The following is a 5,893-nucleotide window of genomic DNA, read 5'->3' as shown; positions in this document are numbered from 1 at the left end:
CTATAAAAATGAAGAGGTATTGCTTGTTCCAGGACAGAAAGCTGTAAACAGTAAATTCATTTTACAAAAAGTTACTCATTGATTCAATTTAATACCAATCACAATTTCCAAGTTTTTTTTTTTTGAGAGACTCGACAAGCTAATTCTAAATTTACATTAAAGAATAAGGTCTAAGGATATTAGCCAGACACTCCTGAAAAAATAAAAATAAGGTTTCCTCAATATAATATCCAAGGAACTTTTATTTGGAATTATCAATTTGTAGTATTGGCACTGAAATAAGCAAATGACCTGACCAATGAAACAGAATTGAGAGTCCAGAAACAGAAACTATATAGAAATATTATATATATCAGATGTTTTATAAATTATTGGAAAGAGGAAAAAGTTAAAATTTAGGCAGTAACTAAATGATATGGAGACTACAGGTATATTTTTATTTAAAGAATTCAATTTCTACCTCATGCTATACATAAAAATCAGTTTCTAATGAGTAAATGATTAAAGCATCAGAGGCAGAATTATATTTTTGGAAGAAAATGTGACTGAATAGCTTTTGAACTCAGGGTGGTTTAGTGACTCTAACAAGATACAGAAATGCTTAACCATAAACAAACATACTGATGGATTCAACTACATTAAAATACATATTTTCATTTGTTTAGTGAACTACACCACAAAAAATATACATATAAATACAAATTACACTAAAGGGGAAAACATGTTTTCCATCAAATAAATGACAATGGATTAGTATTCAGAATTATTCAGAATATATAAAGTAAACTTACAAATCAAGAAAAACATCAAAATAGAAAATGGACAAAACACCTAACTATGCTTTTCATAGAAGAGAGAAAAATTGACCACTAAGTATACAAAAAGATATATAACCTTATTAGTAACCAAGAAAATTCAAATAAAACCCATTATTAGGCAATTTTGAGCACTATTCATTGGAAAAACATGTAGAAAGTCTGGTGACACCAATATATTTGTGACTATGGGAATCAAAAGGAACCTTAATACACAGCTAGAGGGAGTGTAAATTGATAGAGGCTCTTCTAAAAACAATTTAATATGTTGTAAAGGTACCAATTACTATAACCTATGCCCCAGCAATTTGGCTTTTAGGCACACTTTCTACAGACACTCATATATATATATATATCAGAAGATATTTGTATAAAAGTACTTATTAAGCAGTGTTGAGAGGATGGGGGAAGGGAGGGCCTGGAAATGATCTGAATATTCATCTTCAAAGTAACATTTAATTAAAGTTGATGCATTTACATTTTGGAAGATATACAGGAGTAAAAATGAATTAAATACTCTGACATGCAAAAACATCAAAAAATCTTTTAGAGAGGGGCATGAAATGGCATGGCAGTGTAAGAAGTCCAGTATCAGAAAGCTTTTAAGAATGAGGCAGACTGTTGCAGGATGTTGGAGGCCAAGTAGGGTGAGGAGGGTGTCCATAAGGAGAAGCATCCTATCTTGGTGTGTCAATACTCTGATAAGATGAAGGGATGTCCACACAGGAGAGGAGCTCAATCCAGAGAAGAGTGTCAAAGACTAAGTAAGGTCAAGACAGTGTCCATGTGGAAGATCAACTGACAAGGAAGACCAGAACCTGACACTGGGATGGATAAGTTTGGTTATATCAGAACCTGAGCAGCATAAGGCCAGTCTATATTCCCTAGCTTGGTTCACTGAGTAAACTCAGACATGGCACCCCAACAGTTCTGCACTCAGAACTTGGTTTCTAAATATCATTCTAAATCAAAGAAACCAGAACTTGCAGAAGAACTTGGAAGAAAAGAAAAATGGTGAAATGGCTAATACCTGGACTCATGCAGAGAAAATATAAAATGAGTTTGTAACATATTGTATTTAAAAGCAAAAAAGAATTGAAAGCATGACAGTGACCTGTCAAAAAGACATAGGAGTCAGCATGAATGGTCTGGCAACAACCAAATCTTTCACAAAATAAATAATAATAGTGATAGATTATAACCCAATGAATGAAATAGGTCACCATGAGCCCCTACGTATAAAAATAATTAATTTAAAGTTTCATGAGGAAGGTGATACATGCATAGTTTCAAAGAACATCACAAAATTCTTATTCATTATAAAGAAAAATGAAGTAACTTTATAGTTGAGTCACCTGGAAGACACCACTTTAATCAAGTGATCAAAATGATTATCACCAGTGTGATTGTGTGAAGCTGTATGGACCCTGGAAAAGGATGTTCTTAAAATTAATTCATCTTATGCATGTCAACCTATTGAAAGAAAGATCTTTTGGTGAGTAGGACTTCATTTAGAGTGGGATTTACTCCTCTTACTGGAGTCCTTTATAAGAAAATGAAATTCAAAGAGAGAGAAAAAGGAATGGAAAAGAGAGAAAGTTATGCGAGCAAGAAGCTAGAAGCAACAAAACACAGAAGAGCAAAAATGTGGGAATGGTTTTATAAATGGGTAAGGGGTAGATTATTGAAAAATTTGTAGATGCTTAACAGAAAAGGCCTAGATTACTTTGAAGAGACTGTGGGTAGAAATGTGGGTGCTAAAGGTGCTTCCATGAGGCCTTAGACAGAAACAATGAATGTGGCATGGAAAGTTCAAAGAAAGGTGATCCTTGTTTTACAGTGGCAGAGAGCTTGGCAAGATTGAGTACTGATATTGGATAGAAGGCAAAATTTAAAAATCATGAGCTTCAATATTTAGCTGAAGAGATTCTCAGACTAAATGTAGAAAGTGCGGGCTGGCTTCCCCTTGCAGCTAAGAGTAAAATGACAGAAATTGATAGTTTGGAAAATTCTGAGCTTCTAGAAAGAGTCCCCAGAGAACAGTGCTCCATGTGAATATACACTGACATTCCAGTGTAAGTCAAGATCGGAAATGCGGTTATTCAGAAAGGATTTGTGGAAAATCCTACTGCCTGATGGTCTGGACCCTGTGTACTACATGCAAAACCAACAAAATTTTTGTGCAGTCTTTATCAATGGAACCACTCTCAGCCTGGACCACAAGGAACAAAAAGAAAAAGATTGAAGGAAAAATTGTTTCAAAGACAGAACCATGGAATCTGAGGTCTGAAGTGAAGACATGGTTTCAAGTCAAGAAAGCAGACCCACTCTTGTACTGGAATGGGTGACTCTACCCTGGATCTTGGAGAGGGTGAGCTTTCCACTGCATTGTTCAGGAAGTGTTACTATCCCAGGTTTCTCAGATGCCTGGGGGCTTGCAGAGAGGCTGGATGCCACCCCAATGTTTGACCATGGTTGAGTGTAGAATCTGGGTGCCACCCTAATTATTGAAAAAGGTGGATCCTAGGACCCAGCTGCCACCCCAGATGCTTGATAAGGGTGGAGCCAAGAGCCTTGCTGTCACCCCAGTGCCTAAAGATGTTGAAGCCTTCAACCCAGTGGTTGGGAAGAGCAGGGCCACTGCAGAAGCTCTTGGAAAGGGCGGGATTGGCACTCCATCTGGCCTCAAGGACAGCATCATTCTATAGATAACCCTAACACCTTGAAATCTAATGGAGTGTGCCCTGCAGGGTTTGGGGATTGTTTGGGACCAATGATCTGTTTAACTTACAATTTCTCTGCATGGAAATGGAAATGTTTACCCTATGACTGCCCTCCAGTGTATACTGGAAGCAGATTACTTGTTTTCTAAGTCTCACAGGTCCACAACCAGAGGGGAATTGTGCCCCAAGACAGACCACACCTATAACCTGATTTAGATGAGATTGGTACTTAGCATTATTACTGAAATGACTTAAGGTTTTCGGGATATTTTGATGGAATGAATGTTTCTGCATATGGAAAGTATATGTCTTTTGGTGGTCCAAAGGGTGGAGTGTGATGGTTTGAACCTGTATGAATCCCATAAAAGTATGTTCTTATAGTTAATCCATTCCTATGAAGCTGGATCCATTGTATGTAGGATCTTTTGTTGAGTAGGTCCTTAATCTAAGATGTGACTCACCTCATTCTATTAATCCTCTTACTGGAGTCTTCTATAAGAGAATGAAATTCAGACAAAGAGAGAGAAAAACCATGGAAAAGAGAGAAAGCCACGAAAACAAGAAGCTGGGAACAATAAAACCCAGAAGAGAAGAGAGAGATCAGCAAATGCCACCACGTACCTTGTCATGTGATAAAAAGAGTCCAGGATCACTGGCAGCCAGACTTTAGAATGAAGGTATCATCTTGACGATGCCTTGTTTTGGACATTTTCATAGCTTGAACTGTAAGCTTGTAACTTAATAAATCCCCACTGTAAAATCCAAACCATTTATGGTAAATTGCTTTTGGCAGCCTAACAAACTAAAACACTTATAATGGAACAAACGGAAGCCATATACTACCTGAGAGAATGAAATGAGAATACAGTAGTCATTTTGTGCTATTCCTGCCAAAGATCTGCACCCTGGACCCAATCATGAGGAAGCACCAGACAATTTTAAATTCAGGAAGTTTCTATGAAACTATCTTTTAAAATGCTGATACCATGAAAGTCAAGGAAGGAATGCAGAACTGTTCTAAATTAAGGAGATGGAGACAAAATACTAAAAGCGATGTATGAGTTCAAACTGATCCCTTTTAGAACAAAAGGCATTATCGGAACAATTGGTAAAGATTGAACTAGTATCAAATATTAGATGGTAGTAATGCATCAATATTAATTTCATGATTTTGATGATTATATTGCCATTAGGTTTAAGAATTTTCTTGTTTTTAGGAAATACACACTAAAATTTTGGGGGGAATGGGCATCAGATTGGCCACCTACTCTCAAAACATTTAGCAAAAATTCCTTTGTATTGTATCTGCAATCTTTCCATCAATTTGAGATGCACTCAAAATTAAAGAGAGAGGAGGCAAAGCCATGATAAACCTAATACACGGGTGCCAGTTACCTCCTGGAGGATAGCACAAGAATGAGCCTTTAGATGCAGGACAGATGAAACTCTCCTGATCTTAATTTGGGTAGTGACTTCATGGGTGTTCAACTAATATCATGTGCTATAATTTTAACATTTTGTATGTATAAAACATTAAAATAATAAACTTAGGTTTTAAAACTGTAGGATTGGGAGCACAACAGAACTGGCTTTGAAGCCTGGCCATGTCTTCTATGTCCATATGAATTCTGGCAAGATATTTAAGCTTTCTGAGATTAAGCTTTCTTATCTGGGGAATGAGGATACCTTTGTCAGAGAATCACTGTGAGGATTCAATAGGCAATACACATCATCAAGCCCACTAAGAAATACACCTGTAGTTAAACATTTGGATTTATTTTTCCTTGCAGTGAGTGAGAATGCATGCCACAGGGAACCAATGGAGCAGCTCAGAAAAGGCTAGAAGAACCTCTAGTTAGAAAGGACCTATCCTAGGATTTGGAGTTTGGTTGGGAGATTTGAGGAGGATCTATAGAGGTAGGGTTTGCTTTAGATTAGATTATCAGAAAGCTGGGGTGACTCTATGATTGGACATCTCAGTAAATCTTATCCTTTGGGAGGATAGACTAGCATGAGGATAAAATTATAATTGCTAAAGAAGAAGCAGGCCCTCATTTGGAAAGACGAATGCTTGCTACTTTGATTCACAGTGACTTTTTGCCTCACTTTGTCATAGTTCAGGTTGAACTTATTTGATATTCTGTGAAACTGTTCATACCCAATGTGAGAACCCAATGTTCTGAATGTGAGCAATAGACTATCCTGTGAAACACTGAGGTATAGGTGTGAAGGTCAAATCAGTTCTGGATGTCAGGGATTGTTCTATTGTTTTGTTTTGGCTTGGCATTTGATGTTATTTGCTTTTCCCTCAACATAAATATTGATACAGCACGTGGTACTTTCAGCTCCCCTAAT

This window comes from Dasypus novemcinctus, chromosome 2, assembly GCF_030445035.2.
Source record: "Dasypus novemcinctus isolate mDasNov1 chromosome 2, mDasNov1.1.hap2, whole genome shotgun sequence".
Classification (NCBI taxonomy): Eukaryota; Metazoa; Chordata; class Mammalia; order Cingulata; family Dasypodidae; genus Dasypus; species Dasypus novemcinctus.
The sequence above is the reverse complement of the archived record's forward strand: the minus strand, read 5'-3'. Positions refer to the sequence as shown.